Genomic DNA, 19,195 nt, shown 5'->3' with positions numbered 1-19,195 from the left:
GGCAGCGTCTCCATCATATGGTGCATGATTATCTAGGCACAAGAGCAGACTTGGAGACCTTTCCAGCTGAGCATCCACTGGGTTACTGGGTCTTGAGAATCTGCTGCTGTTATGGAACCCACCTGGACCAGGACACAAAGGAATCAATCACATAAGTGCTACACACACAAGACCCGCATACTGACTTGCATCCTTGGTCACCGACCGTTATCCAGACTTCAGATTCAGCAAACCAGGTCAGTAACTGGATACCCCCGGGCTCCTCCACCCAGCACCAGCATTGGGGTCTTCCCATTCCTAATTACCTTGGGGGGATGCATGAGCTTCCCCCCTCTGCTCTCCCTGGATGAACTTCCACTGAACTGCTACCCATTTACAACTATACTAAGAGAACTACCCTCATTTTGGAAACGCACACTTCGCAATTGGAGCCTTCTTGCTAACACTCCCCGGTAACCATCCGGCATACCCCACAAGCAGAGACGCCACCGTGGCCTCCTTGTCTGGCATCCTCGTTGAAGCCCCTTGAGGGGAGGATACCATCTGGCAGTACCCCTTGGTGCACAGACAACATCCTTCACAGTGGATCCTTCTATATTATTCTTGATTTTATCTGTTGCGACTCTCTTGTCGCACCTCAAATATTCAATAGGAAATCAATATTCTCCATTTCCAGACCCCTGAAGAAAGGCTTATCTGCCTGAAACGCGTCAGTGGGGAGGATTTCCTCAATTCAGCATATACCCCACAGTATATATGTATTACTTTCATTCCATTATGGTTTTACACCCACACACTGTAACCTTGTACATATTGTAAAATTGTATATTATTAGATCTTTTCCTGATCTATTTTTATTTTGTTGTTACCCAATAAATGATTTAATTTTACTTTTCGTGGAAGTTTGATTGCCTTTAAAGTCCCACCCCCAGGGGGAACATTCTTTCTATTTGTTATAGTTCTCAGGGATGTTGGCAACCCACTTCCAGATTTTCTCTTAACTGGGGACAAAATATTGCTGGGTCTTGAAGATGGACCACTGGCCAGAACTTGCTCAATATGCAATGGAGCTACTGGCCTGTCCTGCTTCCAGCGTGCTTTCTGAATGGACAATCGGTGCTGCTGGAGGTTTTGTGAAAGACAAAAGAGTGCATCTGTCCACAGACTCTGTTTACCAGCTGACTTTTATCAAAATGAACCAGTCCTGGATCAACAAGAGCTATCAAGCCCCTGATGCTGATGTAGCTGATTGAATTTGCTAGGGGTCTGCCATCCCTTGAAGACTGCATATGCTACCTATCCTATTCCTCTACCTTGATTCTGCTAGCTTCCAACAATGTTTTGGTTTAGGTCACTACAAACCCCCAAGGCCTAATTTTTCTGCACTTGTATGACAGGTGCATACAATTTAAATGTTGTATGTCATTTTTTAATAGCAGGCCCTGTTCCTGTGCCCTGCTAACTGTGAGGGGTTACGGTGTTCAGGCACCAACAACACCAAAGGCCCAATATTTTTGCACCTATATGACAAGCACATGCAATTTCAAATTTGTATGAAATTCTTACTAGCAGGTCCCATTCCTGCACCCAGCAATAGTATCTGCGAGGGCTTGGTTACGGTGTTCAGGCACCACCAACAGGAAAGGCCCAATTTTTAGCACCTGCATAGCACATGCAATTTAAAATTTGTATGGAAATCTTACCAGCAGGTCCCGTTCCTTCACCCAGCAAGAGTAACTGTGAGGGCTTGTTTACGGTGTTCAGGCACCACCAACAGCAAAGTCCCAATTTTTGGCACCTGTATAGCACATGCAATTTAAAATTTGTATGAAATTCATACCAGCAGGTCCCATTCCTGCGCCCAGCAAGAGTAACTGCGAGGGGTTGCGGTGTTTAGGCACCACCGACAACCAAGGCCCAATTTCAGTTTCAGTTCCTGCCGATACTAACCTTCCAGGTCCCCATCACTCCAGCCAGTTTGCACCCAACCTTGGCCAGGTCAGCTGACAGCACAGCACCCCCACTAGATCACTGATAAGAACACATACAACACTTGATCTTTGCCAATTTCAAATTAGTATGTAATTTTTACCAGCAGGGCCCATTCCTGCGCCCAGCAAGAGTAACTGCGAGGAGTTGCGGTGTTCAGGCTCCACCAACACCCAAGGCACAATTTTTCTGCACCTCTGACAAGTGACAAGTAAATGAGATTTCAAATTTGGATGGAATTCTTATCAGCAGGTCTTATTCCTGTGCCCAGCAAGAGTAACTGCGAGGGGTTACGGTGTTCAGGCACCACCAACAACCAAGGCCCAATTTTTCTGCACCTGTATGACAAGTACAAGCGATTTCAAATTTGTATATATATTTGTATATGACATTTTTTGCTTTAGAAATGTCAGTATTGCTGCAGCAGGCTACATACATAGTAGAGATGCACTACTTAACAGGCACATTCAGGGGACCCCCAGGCACGATATTTGAAGGAATTTTTCATTTTTATAGTTTCATTTTAAGCCTCATCAAAATCAGAAAATCACTGCTCCTTTAACCACTTGCCGACTGCTCACAGTAATCCTACTGCGGCAGTGCGGCTCCCCTGGGTCCAGTGACGTAGATCTAAGTCGCTGGACTTCTAGTAATTTTGGCGGCGCGGAGACGCGCTCCCGCTGTGTTCAGACACAGTGGGAGTCAGGGCGGAGGAGGAGAGGTGGCGATTGCCGCCTCCCTTCCCCAATCGTCGGGGAAAGTGTGAGAAGACCGGTCTGCTTATGTAAACAGAGCAGGCGGATCTTCTCAGTGACAGACATGAGGAGATCACAGGAGTCAGCATAGTTGAACCTGCAATCTCTGTCTGTGTCACAGAACCCCCCCCCCCCCCCCCACAGACACACGTCAGTGAGCATGAGGCTCACATTTAACCCTTTGATCACCCAAAGGGTTAACCCCTTCCCTGCCAGTGTCATTATTACAGTAACAGTGCATATTTTTAGCACTGATTACTGTAGTAATGTCACTGGTCACCCCAAAAGTGTCAAAAATGTCAGTCAGGGGTCCGATCTGTCCACCGCAATGTCGCAGTCCCGCAAAAAAAACCGCAGATCGCCGCCATTACTAGTAAAAAAAAAAACAATAAAAATTAGATAAATCTTTCCCGTAGTTAGTAAACGCAATAACTTTTGCGCAAACCGATCAAAATACGCTTATTGCGATTTTTTTTTAACAAAAATATGTAGCAGAAAACAAACTGGCCTAAAATGTTAAAAAATTTTGATTTAAACATTTTTTTTTGGGAATGTTATATAGCAGAATGTGAAAAATATTGTTTTCTTTTTCAAAATTTTCGCTCTTTTTTTGTTTATAGTGCAAAAATTAAAAATCCCACAGGTGATCAAATACCACCAAAAGAAAGCTCTATTTGTGGGGAAAAAAAGTAAGTCAATTTTATTTGGGTACAGCGTCGCACGACCGCACAATTGTCCATTAAATTAACGCAGTGCCGAATCGCAAAATAGGGCCTGGTCAGGAAGGGGGTCAAATCTTCTGGTCTTAAAGTGGTTAAAAACGATTGTTTTTAAAAACTTTTTTTTCATTGCTACATGTTCCCCAGGTCAGGGCCTGGACCTCCATACACTTTTTTGGGGCAATAACTTGCATTTAAGTCTTCAAAATGAGGCCGTTCGATTTTCAAAGTTCGAGTCCTATAGACTGCAATGGGGTTCATTTATTCAAATAAACGTTTCCTCTGTTCGCGGTGTTCTGCTGCGAACCGAACCGGGGTGTGTTCGGCTCATCACTACTTTTAGCATACACCCACTATTATTTTCCCTTTTGTTTCTTCCTTTTGAAGTTCCAACCACAAGGATTCACAAGATATTTCAGTTACTCCATTTTGTTCACCAAGCTTCTAGCGTTCGTGAACATGCCTTTTAGTTTTGTTCAGCCACATGCAATTGTAGCACCCTCCTAGGTAGGTGCTAGGAAAAGAATAGTTTGCTCTGCCTGCTTCACAGGGGAGCCTGATCAGTAGTTAGGCCTGTTGCACGTGTCCATGCATGATTAATCTGGTCTGAGGGAGTGTCCCCACTGTATCCAATAGGGGAGCCTGCTGGACAGTGGAGGAAACCCAGCCAGTGACACACAGTCTTTTATGACTATCCCAGTGGGTAGGCACAACAGTGGTGCATCCTGGGATATGTTATAAAAGCCACAGGCACATTTGACAGGGTGTCTTTGGGGGGGAAGCCAGGTCCCAGGAGGAGGTTGACGGCTGTCTCTCCCCCTACGGGAAGACCAGTAGTACCCTCTATCTGTGGCCCTGACTGCTGGCAGGGCACTCGTAAGAGCTCCTTTCCCATCCCGGCACAGCTCCTCCTTCCCACAATCCACACAGCTAAGACCACATTTATTTACACACAGCCACGATCTGTACAGTGTGTAGCTGACTACAATGTTGCAAAGGTCTGAGAAAAAGAGACATTGGGACATGTTTTTCTCAGATCTGGTCTGCTGAATCTCCTTCTGACATCGAATCTTAAAGTGGTTGTAAATTCAGAAGGTTTTTTACCTTAATGCATTCTATGATAAGATAAAAAGCCTTCTGTGTGCAGCATCCCCCCTCATACTTACCTGAGGTCCATCTAGATCCAGCGAGGTTGCAGGAGTGTCTTGGCTACTCAGCTGAGACAGCAGGGCAGTGCCATTGGCTCCTGCTGCTGTCAATCAAAGTGAGTCAGCCAATGAGGAGATAAAGGGGGCATGGATGTCTGGATGGACACAGGGAGCTGTGGCTCGGCTCGGGTGCCCCCATAGCAAGCTACTTGCTGTGGGGGCACTCAACAGGAGTGAGGGGCTAGGAGCACCGAAGATATACCCGAGAAGAAGAGGATTCGGGCTCCTCTATGCAAAACCACTTCATAGAGCAGGTAAGCATAACATGTTTTTTCTTTTTATCCAAAAAATAAAACGAGACTTTACAATCACTTATTGTCCAGCTGATCAGTTCAGTTTTTCTGGCTTGTGGCTCTGAAAAAGCACTCTCTAATTTAAATTTTTTTGAGGATCAAACCTGCCTAATCTCCCTGTCTTGCACTGTGGCTTAGTAAAAACACTTACATAGTTTGCGCAAAAAAAGTTATAGTGCAGGCAGACATACTCAAGAGAAGATTCCTAGAAAAGGGTTACCCTGAGGAGCATATTAATGCGGCCATTGATAGGTATGCTATGGGTGGTGATAGTAGAAGGACAGAGGGTAAAGGTGAAGGACTCTCTAATGTCCTGTTCATCACCAAGTTTACCAATCAACATTGGGCTGTCAAAAGGGCCATTCAAAAACATTGGCCCATCCTTATACAAGATTCAGCCCTATGTAGAGTACTTCCAACAAAATCTAAGGTCGTTTTTAAGTGGGCTAGAAGTGTCAGAAACATTGTGGCACCTAGTCAAATTAAAAACAAAAAACAACAGTCAGCAAATAACATCCCTCAGTTTCTAAACATGGTAGGCTCCTATAGATGTAGACTCAGGAGGTGCATGGCCTGTATTTTCATGCACCATGGGAAAAAATACTTTACTGGTAAAGATGGGCGGACATTTAATATTCAACAGTTTATTTGCTGCAGCACGCAATTTGTTGTATATGGTCTGCGGTGCCCATGTGGATTGTTCTACGTGGGGGGAACAGTTAAGGCTATGAGAACCAGATTTGGTGAACATTGCCGCCTTATCGAACAAAAGAAAGATAAGCATAGTGTCCCCCGCCATTTTTTCCAAGTACAAGGGGGCAGTACTGAGGGATTGGAGCTGTTTGGCATTGAGGCCATCCCTATGACACTATCAGAAGGCGAAAGATTCTCGCGTCTATGTATGCGCGAAACATATTGGATCTTTACGCTCAATTCCATGTCCCCTGAGGGCCTGAATGAGGAATAGGAGGTTGACACTCTGATTTAATTTTTAACTTTTAATTAATGGTTTATTGAATATATATGTGTGCGTGTGTGATCCCTTTACGCACCTAGTATAATTATGCGGGTGCGTGTTGAGATACATATGCGCACATGAACGGCTTTGTGGTATGTTATATTTGGGTGGGTTTTTTTTTTTTTTTTTTGGGGGGGGGGGTTTCTACAGTGTTATGAATTTTATATTGTATAAGTGTTTATTGCAAAATATTTTTATCAATATTTTTATCAATTTGTATAATTAATGGATATCTATCTATATGTTTTGATATGATAATTGTGGTTAGAACATATGTTTTTAGGGTTGCATATATGTTTTCCTATTAATTGCCCCTGATTATGGGTTATTTACGGCCATGTCCCTTTAAGAAATCCTGAGGGGAGGAGCCGCTATATTGTTATATATATGTAAGGGCAATCCTTAGGGGGTTGAGACCTGAAGAAGGAGGCCATGCCTCCGAAACGCGTTGTCCTTAGCAACCCCAGCAGTGTCATGCTCAGGGTCCCGATCGGGGATCTCTCCTCTGTGTAGCCGCATCGCCAGTTCCTCTGAGCGGCTATTGTATCCGGCTCTTGCAGAGTGTGTGTGGCGACGGCTGGACCGTGCGCAGGCGCACTACACTTAGTCATTCTGAGGCGGTAGGCTTAGCCGGATGTTACGATCCGACAGTGCAGGACGAACAGCCGAGCCACCGATGCGAGGAGGAGAGTGCTCTGTCTACACCATATCGGGGGAACATATTTCCATGCATGACATCTGTTTTGCTTGTGAGTACCTGTTTTTATGGCTTCATCATTTCTCAATAAACGGTGTTACACTAGGGCGGTGTGCGCTCTGTCTTTTTGTTTCCTAAAAAAGTTATAGTGTCTACAAACTATAGGATAAATTCATGGACTTTTTTTTTTTTTTTTTTATTGTTTTTACTAGTAATGGCGGTGATCAGCGATTTTTAGTGGGACTACGACATTGTAGCGAATAAATCTGACACTCAGTGACACTTTTTGGGGACCAGTGACACCAATACATTGGTCAGTGCTAAAAAAATGCACTGTTACTGTATAAATGACACTGGCAGGGAAGGGGTTACACTAGGGGTGATCAAGGGTTAAGTGTGCTCCTGGGGAGTGCTTGCTGATTGTTCAGGGAGTGGATGTACTAGAGGAAAGGAGAGATCTGTGTTTCAGCTTTGTTTACAAATGCAGATGGCCGTTCTGTCATTCTCCTGCACGATCGCAGCCATCGCCAACACAGCTGCTGGCCCCGCTGATTGGCTCCTCCTGTGTTTAATCACACCGGGAGCGGGACTCAGGCAGCGCACGTGTCCCCGAGAACCCGTGCACAAAATCACGTGATTTTGCGCAGCCAGGCCACACTGCCACAGTATATATGGTTAGTGGTTGGGAAGTGGTTAATGGAATTCCATATTTTTATGTTGCCCTTTAAGCTGCTCTAAAAACGGCCTCTCCTCCTTGAACATGTACGCTTCCTATTTACGATTTCCCCCCGCTGGAGACAGACACATATATACAGTATATGTACATAACAAGGGTATTTTATTAGCAAGTGACTTTGTAAATTATTGTCATAAAAGGGAAGCAAAGTAACTACTTTAGGGATGAATACATAAAATGACACATGGAAGATTTGGTACATATAAAGATTACATAATACAGCTGAAAAGTATTGTATTAGTAAAGAAAATAATTCAGATAATGTCAATGTATAGCACATTGGCCTTCTGCTTTTTTTGTACTCCTCATTGCTGGGCCAGTTTCTCTATCTTACTCCATGCACAAAATAAACAACACAAAGGTAAAAATCACCGAGACCACCAAATCTTATTTGCCTAAAGAAAATAATTATAATGGAATGCTCATAATCTCAAAAGTTTCAGAACACTCTTTACAAAAGTTTACAAAATTATATTTTTCATAAAAATTACATTAATTCTCTTTATTAATGAAAATAGTAAAAGTGTGTTTAGAAATGCATGTAGACCTAAAATAAACAAATAAATACACAGCAAGCATTATACTATTTAAAATCATTACATTTAGAAATGTTCTATAAATGCATATAATTGCATACATGCCTGAACGAGACCTTACACTAAATTGTTATAAATTAAATTACACCCCCCGCCCCCCCCCCCCCAACTTCACCCAAAAATGTTTTGTTTGTTTCAGATAACGAATGCAATCTGTGTCTCATTGACAGGAAGTGATTGATGATTTCTCCAGTAGGGACACAGACTGTAACACTCTTTTAAGCAAAAATGGTGAAGGATTAGCATCTCAGGTAAAGTGGTTCTAAAGGCTCAAGGTTTTTTACTGCATGAAGGTAAAAAAAAAAAAAAAAAAACACCTCTGTGCAGCCCCCCTAATACTTACCTGTGCCTGATCTTTCTCCAGCGCTGTGCACGGGTGCCTCAGCTCTGCTGGGTATCTCTGGCTCACTGGCTGTCTCAGCCAATGAAGAGAATGAGAAGAGGGGGTGGGGCCAAGCAGCGGCTCTGTGTGTAAATGGACATGCAGAGCAGCATGCCCCCATTGCAAGCTGCTTTCTCTGGGGGGGGGGGGGGACTTAGCAGGAGGGAGGGGCCAGGAGTGCTGGGTGGAGGCCAGAGAAGAGGAGGATTGGGGCTGCTCTGTGCAAAACCGCTACACAGAGGACGTAAGTTTGACCTGTTTGTTACAGTATTTAAAAAAATATATATATTGCCTTTATTACCACTTTACCACCAGTTATAAATGTTGTCTGTGTTCTCCATTTCAGCGACAACCACTAGCACTTTAAAGGGGTTATAAAGGCAGAAGCCTTCTGTGTGTAGCAGCCCCCCCTAATACTTACCTGAGCCCCATCTCGATCCAGTGATGTTGCATAAGAGACTCGGCTGTCCAGACTCTCCCTCCTCAATAGCTGACACAGCAGTGAAGCACCATTGGCTCCTGCTGCTGTCAATCAAAGTCAGTGAGCCGATGAGGAGAGAGAGGGGATGGGGCTGGGCCACAGGTCCATGTCTCAATGGATGCAGCTCAGCTCGGGTGCCCCCATAGCAAGCTGCTTGCTGTGGGAGCACTCAACAGGAGGGAGGGGCCAGGAGTGCAAAAGTGGGACCCAAGAAAAAGAGGATTTGGGCTGCTCTGTGCAAAACGAACTGCACAGAGGAGGTAAGTATAAGATGTTTGTTATTTTTAACCAAAAAAAAAAAAAAAAACGAGACTTTACAATCAGTTGAAGAGCAAGTATAATAAATGTCAGATTTAAAATGTAGGTTTTCTTTCTAAACTTGTATAATGGAGGGTGACTCAAATATCTATCAGGTAGCCTTTAGTCACCAGCATCAGGTACCTGACACACAAACAAGAGAGCTTAGACAAAGTAAACAGGTAAGGGGCTCTAGTAGAGCTTTTAAACCTACCCATTATTCACCAGAGGGTGAGAGTGCAGACCTACTGTGTATATGAAATTGAAGCCTAATCAAGACAAAATTATTATGTTTTTTATTTTATTACCTTACTGCCTTCACAAGGGGCTGGGCATACCTACCAACTTTTTTGGATGAGAACGAGGGACACCTATTAGCAAAAGTATGTAGGTATAGGACACACCTCTTAACCACTTACCGCAAATCAACGTAGCCCTACGTCGGCTGCAATAAGTGGCTGTACCGAGGTGATGCCTGCAGCTAGAGGCATCATCCCGGTACCATCCCGGCGGTCGGCTTTCAGGCGGTAATGATCGATGCGTTTTGAGAGCTGCTCAATCGTTATCCCAGCGAGCGGGAGGGGACATCCCCCTCCCTCCAGCAGCCCCCCTCCCTCCCGTCCCACTGGGAGACCTGAGCAACCAGCCGGTGCATCCACCAGCTGGATGGAGTCCCGATCAAAGTCAGATTCGGCTACGATCGGGTCTCTGATGACGTAACCCAGAGGCGGCGTCCATGACGTCACGTCCGGGTTAATCTACTGCTAAAGGCGCCGAATTTAAAAAGTGACTGTATTCAAAAATACTGTTTTCTGCATTTTGAATACATTCAAGTGCAGTGGAGGGGTCTGGGGTCTTTTAGACTCCCGATCCCTCCATAAAGAGTACCTGTCACTATCTATTACTGTCACAAGGGATGTTTACATTGCTTGTGACAGCAATAAAAGTGATCAGATTTTTTATTTTTTAAAACCAGTGTTAAAATTAAAAAAATAAATAAAATAAATAGGAAAAAACATTTTAACCACCCCCCGCCGCCGTAAGCTCACGCACGAAAGAATACTTATACGGAAGTCGCGCACGCAAATGAAATCGCTGTTCAAACCACACATGTGAGGTATCGCCGCGTTTGCCAGAGCGAGAGCAATAATTAAAAAAAAAAAAAAAAAGCTACTCGGTAACTCTAAAATGGTAACCGTTAAATATTTTTAAAGCATCGCCTATAGAGATTTTTATTGACCATAGTTTGTCGACATTCCGCAGGTGTGCGCAATTTTAAACCATAACATGTTGGGTATCTATTTACTTTACAATCCAAACTGGGTTGGAGTTTTTTTTGTGTAAATCCAGCAAGTTCTCTTTTGAGATGGTTGACCTACAAAGAAGGTATGGTGAAAAAGTGACCCTGTTACAGCAATCTATTGCTGGCTTATTGCAGTCAGCAGTAGATCACAACGATAAGCAATCTGTTGCTGCACAACTGCATGAAGCATCTAGATCTGGTCTCCACTGATCAGATTCAGACCATCTACGAAGCAAAAAGTATACAAAATGAAAAAAAAAAAAGATTATATAAATATATATATACATACACCAGACTATATACAGTATATATAGTCTTTAAAACGTTTTTGCATATATATATATACATATATATATATATATACACATATACATACACACATATATATATATATATATATATATACACTGTATATAATAGAGTTAAAAAAAGGGCAGAAACTTTTTGAAGACTCCTTGTTCTTACACTGTCAAACATTAAATCATGTAAGTGAGGGCATTTCCATTTTGATTTGTAGCAAATGTAAACCTGCAAACAAGTCATTGTCGTGCTAATTTGTGCCCACACCAACCTGCCTTCATTTTAACCTAATGTTTGGCTACCAGATTATGAAAACCATTTTGTTCCCCTGCATGTGCCATAATGTAGCGTTGAAAGAAAGTTAAAGCGCACCTAAAGTAAAATGTACAGTATATGTTCACTTTAAAGTTTAACTCCACTTTTGTTGAGAAAAAAAAAAACATTCCCCTCTGGGTGATCTCTGTACATTACAAGGATTATAACAAACTTTGTTGCAGATTCCTACCTTTTGTTACTCTGAAGAAATCATTGTTTGTTCCTCTGTGCTGAATGGGTCAAATGGAAGTGATTTCATAATTATCTATCAGCTGTGGCAGCTGCAGGGCTCTATTAAGGGAAGGTGCTGGGCCGGCATCCCTTTAGATTTGTTCCTATTGGAAGTATCTCACCAAAAATAACATTTTTTGTTGCAGGAGATGCCAGAAATCTGACTTGTATCTTAGTGCAGACTTTTGGGAAAATTGGTGAGCCAATCACACAAGCAGGAAATGATGCTTCTGAGGGTGTGGTCAGTATACATTCTGTGTACAGAACACCTCCAGGTCGCCATATTGCATTTTCAGAAAATTACAGCAGCTGCAGATTGAAAAGGAAAGGTCATTTTTAATAAAATTCAATTACAATATGATGTTGTTGCAATTGTATACACTATATTGTTTTTTCTTTATTTGCTGATTATTTTCCCCACTAGAGTGCAGTTTCCCTTTAAGGTTTACTATTCTGATACGTTACATGAAAGTCACAATAATGTAGTATAATAATGTAATAGAATTTTAATCAGCTGACTTTGTGGATTATGTATTGGGGTAAATATATGATAGGGAGCAAATTACATAAACATTGCATTGGGAAAATGCAGTTTTTATAAATAATGATGTATAATACAGTACAATAGGGTAGACTATAAATGCTAAAGTATAATGTGTGGAATCAAGACTAAAAAAAAACTTAGAAAGAGATCATTGACTCAAGTAGTCAGTTTGGGCTCTGCTGTCCCCTGCAGGCCCAAGACCTACATGGCGAGTGCCATTGGTAGAAGGGAGGTAGACCAACGCACATGCATTGCTAATCTCCCCTTCCTAGTAAGACCCCAGCTATGTGTATAACATCACTTCTGGTTTCTGCTGTGGCCAGGGAAGAAGCTGATGGATTGTAATCTGCGCTCCATTAGCTTTTTTTCAGAAAATTCTTTTTATTCAGTTTTAGCACCAAATTTACAAAACAGCGACTGTATGCAGAACACCAAGGTGCCTTGCAGTTAGTACAAAACAAGAAAAAACAGCACTTGCTAAGACAAACAGAACAACAGTGCCCATGTCCAATAGCTGTACTCCATTAGCTTCAATGGAAGGCAGTTGAGACATCAGGGGTCTAATAGACCCCTGATGTATCATTAAATATAACCTGTCAAAACAACATTATATCACATAGGGGACTTTTGGTCCCTATGTGATATAAATAAAGTTTTAGTGTGTGTGCACAGAAGGGTGGCTATGCTGGCACACCAAAGAATCTCTTCAAGGCAACATATCCACCCAAAACAAGGAAATATAGCATGAACTTTAAAAAGCCTATTTTGCTGCAAAGATGTGTGTCACATAAAAATGGGAGAGAACCCAACAATTATAAAAAAAATAGACACTACAAGGTCTACTTTAAAGTTGAGCTATATACCACCTCTACTCTAGTGATACAATGCCTGTGACCTTCATTGCCAATGCCGCCATCTTCTATCCAGCTTCTTCCTGATCATCTTCATTACCGGCCCTGGATGAAGTAACTTCCCCTGCGTGCGCACAAACGTTTATTTCTCCTGGCACCAGCAGATACCAGCACATGTGCAGCTCAGGTTGCATGTAAAAGAAGAATACAAACAGGAAGATGAGAAACCTTTATTACAGAAGAGCGATAGCATGTCTCTTCTATAACAAAAAGACCTTCCTGCTCACAGCCCAGCCCATCAATTTAACGTTTTCCCAAAACTGTTAAAATTAAGGCATGCTGTGAATGACAATTGTCACAGTTACTTGTATTCTCAACTGAACTGTCAAACCAACAAATCGCTAGTGTCTGATCATGTGAAGAACAATGCCAACTGCCAGAGGCTGAGGAGGTAGAATCCTTGGCTGCGCAGGATATGAGGGTTTAGTTCTGCTTAAAAAAAGCACATATAGTTCTACTTTAAGGTTAAAAAAAGCTTGGAACGCTCTATGGTCAGAGGAAATTATAAACGGGCACCATGTCACTTTTAAACCCTCATAGGAGAAGTTCACCGCTGCCACAAGCAAGTGGTAAATTGGCAATGGATTTTTTTTTTCTCTGTTTCATCGCAAAAGAGAGTTATTTATCAGTACTCCAGTCTTACTCATTTACTATACCTTCTTATTTAGGTTTGATTTTAGTGGCAATGATCTCCAAAATGTATTATAAGGACTGGCAGTGACAGTAAGGATAATCATCCAGAACAAAGGACAGCTGCAGGTCTTACAGGTATACCCAAACTATACCATTTCATGGTCAGAGGAATTACGGGATAACTGCTGGAGTTTACTCATGGTTTTATCCGAGGCGTGCTTCTTGGTGTCTGGGTTCTTGCGTTTTTTCTCTTCGTCTTTTTCATTATACCTAGCATGGCGTGGCCCATACTGCTTGGAAGAGGGCTTCTGTTTATTCTTTACATAGGTTGCTCTGGATGAATCTAGGTTGGTCTCCTCTGGATCTGAGGGCATATCACAGTCATTGTCTCCTATGTTTATTATAGTAGTAGCTGAATTGTTATCTTGATAGGCCTCCTGGTTATCTTCATATTGTGGAAGTTGGTTTTGCTGCTCTGGTTCTGCAACAAAAAGCCACACAAGATTAACACGATGATTCAGCAACTTGATGTAAAGAGTTGTTTTTAAATTAGCACTTGAGTTCGGATGTTTGATGTTTTCGGATCCAGAGATATTTTATATTGTATTTACATTTGTTACAAAGGTGGCAGTAAAAACTTGCTTTCATTTTTAAAGTGGAAGTAAAGTCTGCGGTGCATACTAGCGCATTATGCCTTTGTCTTACAGGCTTTTTTTTTTTATTAATTTTTTTTTTTTTTTTCCCCAGGGATTACAACCGCTTTAAAGCAACCTAATACAAAAGTTGCATTTTTAGTTTTGGAGGGAGTGGTGAAGAAATAGAATACCTGTCAGGTGTAAATGTTCTAAGCTGTGTCTCCATTGGGGTGATTCACTCTCTCTAAGGGGTTGATTTACTAAAGGCAATTAGGCTGTTTTATTGTGAATCAAAATTCAGGCGAAATTTTCATTATTCGGGGATTCCGAAGTATCTGGATCTTCTGAATTATAAAATTAATGAATTTGAACGAATCCTTAACAACAAAACAAAATTTCACCAAAAATAACAAATTATTCAAATTCAAAGCAAATTGGAAGCAAATTTGAAAACAAATTTGAAATGTTAACATATTGCTGACTATTGCTGATTTCCTTCAAAGATTGTGTTTTAGAATATAGCTTCTGAAATTCAAATTTTGAAAAGAATAGAATAGAGAATAAAAGACTAGAATATAATATAATAAAAAAAATGGAATAGAGTAGAACAGAATAGAAAATAGAAAATAATAAAATAATAATTGAATTATATTGTGTAGAATAGAATAAAAAAAGAATATAACGTCTTCTGAAACTTGAATTTCGAAAGAATAGAACAAAGTAGAAAGAATATAGCTCTCTTTTGAATTTCAAATAGAATAGAATAAAATAGAAAGAATATAGCCGTCTTCTGAAATTTAAATTTCAAATTTCAAAAGGGATAAAACCAGCTATTTTTCACAATGCATTTGGATTGATTCAATACCAAAACTAAATCAATTTAATTATGAATGCAGACATGAAACTAGTAGCTTAAAGTAGAACTAGGCAAAACTTTTTTTCATTTTGGATATAGGAAAGGAATGTTAAAACCTTGATTAGATGTTTTTTCTCCATCTGTTCAGCATTGGGGGGATTTACCCCCAGGTCACCATTGGAAGATTTCCCCTCTATTACTTTTCTGGGGACAACCCAAACATCTGGGATTTTCTTTTACCTTTGTTTTTAATGCTAATGGTAAACAGAACAAATAGAGAGGATGAAGGGGGCACAGATAGCAATAAATATCTTGGATATCTTGGACTCTTACATCATGGACGTTGTTCAATGGAGTTGATATGCTGGTTTACATCGCATGTTTGCGAGTAGCCATTTTTAAAATATTTTATCAATAAAAAGCTTACTGAGGATAATGCGCTATGCTGGTGCGCCCTTCTTTTTGTTTATGTTTACAGTGCTTTGTCGACCACCCCGGTCGTAGAGGGCAGCAAGGCTTAGCCATTAGTGGAAGCCAAGTGAGAGTCCCGAGATAGAGGCAGTCTGAGAACCTGACTCTGGGCACAGGAGCAAGGTGCCAAGCATCGCAAATTTCTTTTTGGAGCAATAAACACTGACAGGGGGTTTAATCCATCTCCACTCTATCCAAAACTAAGAAAAAGTTTTGCCTTTAGTTATACTTTAACAAATCAATCTGAAAAGAAACAAAACACTTTTTTTCATTCTGCACATGTCTATTGCTCACTCCGCAAACAAATTTGCCCCAGAGTTGAGTGAATGATGTGAAGCTCTGCTGACTTCTATCATTCAATCATGTGCAAGCAAAAAAAAATGCTGTTTTTTTCCTGCACGTGATTAGTTATTCTTTCCAGATTGAAACTTCGCCACATTCACTAAGCTCTGGGGCAAATTTCCATGCAAAGTGAACAATAAGTTTGCCTTTAAAAAAATCAACCCTTACATAGGCATCTGCATTGGGGTGAGCCGGATGTGCTGTACAAATTGGCTGTTCTTGGTAGTGACAGGCCAGGTTGTGTTTCCTCCCACATAGATGTGTATCGGGAGGGTAAGCTGAGCTCCAGTGCCTGCTCTCTCTCGCTGCTACCACTACACAGGGGACAATAAGGGCAGCCTGTATGTCCGCTCCCTCCTCCCTTCCCTCTTCCCTGGCAGCAGCAGTGTAACACAGGGGAGAGAACAAAGGGCAGCACACCTCCCTCACTCTCCTGTATGATGTATGGCAAAGGATTAGGGGAAAGTAGTAGTAGTCCAGAGGGGCAGGAGTGCCGTGAAAATTCATGGAGCTGCAGACCCTAATAGCCACTAGTCCTTGACGCAAGTAGAAGGGGATACAGAACTTTTTGTTACTATATACTAGGGGCAGTCTAAGGCCCTGTACACATAATTGAGTAGCGGGAACAACCTTTTCCGCTAAACGATTTAGACAGCGCAGTTTTAACGTGATTCTGCGTATCACATAGGGCAGCCAATTCACTTGAATGAGCTGCCTACGAGCAATGGTTGCCCAAAAATAATCTCTTGATCCTTTTCAGACGACATGCTTCACACAATTTTTTAACGCATGGCAGAATTGTATCGCATTTGGGGTGTCATTGAAGGATAATGGCACACAAACACGCAAGGTGCATTGTGCTGTGATTGCCATGCGATTAAGAATGGCAGGCAGAATCACTGCGATTCTGCCCACGATAGCAAATTCTGAATAGAGCATAAGGTTGGAGCCAACGGGTGAGGACCTGCTACCAGGGGTTGAGAGGCTGAGCTGCTGTGAACGTTTCATGTGTGTGGTGAGCAGGAGCAGTACGCACCCTAAGCTGGGTATCTGTGCCACACCAGGGACCACAATACTGGATTACTGAGTGTTGTTCGGCCACACGAGAAACCAAAGCTGGAGGGACCTGTTGCCATGTGGGCCTACTACCTGGGTGAGCCAGTCAGGAACAGATCATGAGGAACAGGAATTGCTGACCACCAAGCCAGGGGATGAAATTAGTCACCTGCCAGGAGTGGTGAGTTGACCTACATATTTTAACCTCGCATGTGTGTTTGAGCTTTGGGGTTCAAACCCTAATGCAAAAGGGTTGTGCACACCTATGAACCCCTGGTGGCCACTACCACTAGGACTGAAGTTAAGAGAGATACTACAAGAATTTAAGGTATGGCAATTTTTCCATACAGTAGTTTGGATCAGCTTGGGCCAATGTAAGTACTGTATGTAGGTGCCATACCTGTGGGATTCCCATGGAAGCTGAATCACTGTTGTAGAGATCCTTACTCCAGTAATATCTACTAGCTTCCAGGCCCCGTGCTGAGTGTGTACCAGCAGTCTTTTTAGCCATGTCTTGTTTATATACACTCTAGAAGTGGCTACATGGTATTTCTTATGGAGGATTTCTTCAAGGTGACAGTACTGGAGTATGTCTGCGTAATGTCAGCATGGCCACTTCAATTCTCCATTAGAAGAATGTGTTACAGGGTGACAATGCAGGAGAACAATGGAGACAGAGACTACCACTCCCTGCTCCCAGGGAGTGTTGTCATCTTACAACAGGAAGTGCCTGAACAAAGAACTTCATGGTAGGATCACCAGTTATTTAAATAAAGCCTGAAGATGTAAAGATATAGAACATTTATTTTTAAATGACTTTAAGATGTTAAAGCCTATATGAAATTGTATTGATTTTGTATTGATTGAGTTCATATATACTATTTTAGTGCATACAAACACAATGTAATACCCATTTTTTGTAAAATATAATAAATGATGTTGCATTAAGTACAGTGCCTTGCGAAAGTATTCGGCCCCCTTGAACTTTGCAACCTTTTGCCACATTTCAGGCTTCAAACATAAAGATATAAAACTGTAATTTTTTGTGAAGAATCAACAACAAGTGGGACACAATCATGAAGTGGAACGAAATTTATTGGATATTTGAAACTTTGTTAACAAATAAAAAACTGAAAAATTGGGCGTGAAAAATTATTCAGCCCCTTTACTTTCAGTGCAGCAAACTCTCTCCAGATGTTCAGTGAGGATCTCTGAATGATCCAAAGTTGACCTAAATGACTAATGATGATAAATAGAATCCACCTGTGTATAATCAAGTCTCCGTATAAATGCACCTGCACTGTGATAGTCTCAGAGGTCCGTTTAAAGCGCAGAGAGCATCATGAAGAACAAGGGACACACCAGGCAGGTCCAAGATACTGTTGTGGAGAAGTTTAAAGCCGGATTTGGATACAAAAAGATTTCCCAAGCTTTAAACATCCCAAGGAGCACTGTGCAAGCGATAATATTGAAATGGAAGGAGTATCAGACCACTGCAAAGAAGACCTGGCCGTCCCTCTAAACTTTCAGCTCATACAAGGAGAAGACTGATCAGAGATGCAGCCAAGAGGCCCATGATCACTCTGGATGAACAGCAGAGATCTACAGCTGAGGTGGGAGACTCTGTCCATAGGACAACAATCAGTCGTATACTGCACAAATCTGGCCTTTATGGAAGAGTGGCAAGAAGAAAGCCATTTCTTAAAGATATCCATAAAAAGTGTCATTTAAAGTTTGCCACAAGCCACCTGGGAGACACACCAAACATGTGAAAGAAGGTGCTCTGGTCAGATGAAACCAAAATCAAACTTTTTGGCAACAATGCAAAACGTTATGTTTGGCATAAAAGCAACACAGCTCATCACCCTGAACACACCATCCCCACTGTCAAACATGGTGGTGGCAGCATCATGGTTTGGGCCTGCTTTTCTTCAGCAGGGACAGGGAAGATGGTTAAAATTGATGGGAAGATGGATGGAGCCAAATACAGGACCATTCTGGAAGAAAACCTGATGGAGTCTGCAAAAGACCTGAGACTGGGACGGAGATTTGTCTTCCAACAAGACAATGATCCAAAACATAAAGCAAAATAAACAATGGAATGGTTCACAAATAAACATATCCAGGTGTTAGAATGGCCAAGTCAAAGTCCAGACCTGAATCCAATCAAGAATCTGTGGAAAGAACTGAAAACTGCTGTTCACAAACGCTCTCCATCCAACCTCACTGAGCTCGAGCTGTTTTGCAAGAAAGAATGGGCAAAAATTTCAGTTTCTCGATGTGCAAAACTAATAGAGACATACCCCAAGCGACTTAGTTAAGTATTAACCTTAAGGGGGCTGAATCATTTTGCACGCCCAATTTTTCAGTTTTTTATTTGTTAAAAAAGTTTGAAATATCCAATAAATTTCGTTCCACGCCATAATT

At 41.8% G+C, this 19,195-nt stretch overlaps 1 protein-coding gene across 1 annotated transcript in view; it reads right to left on the bottom strand.

Moving 5' to 3' along the window:
• LOC309558536 (uncharacterized protein) overlaps nt 1-19,195 on the bottom strand; it is a gene marked incomplete at both ends in the record, with an annotated part of 403,568 nt that overhangs the window by 261,858 nt on the left and 122,515 nt on the right.

This window comes from Pelophylax lessonae (assembly GCF_965119305.1).
Source record: "Pelophylax lessonae genome assembly, chromosome: 6".
In the NCBI taxonomy this organism is placed as follows: domain Eukaryota; kingdom Metazoa; phylum Chordata; class Amphibia; order Anura; family Ranidae; genus Pelophylax; species Pelophylax lessonae.
Note: the sequence above shows the minus strand (reverse complement) of the source record. Positions and strands in the feature narration are given on the sequence as shown.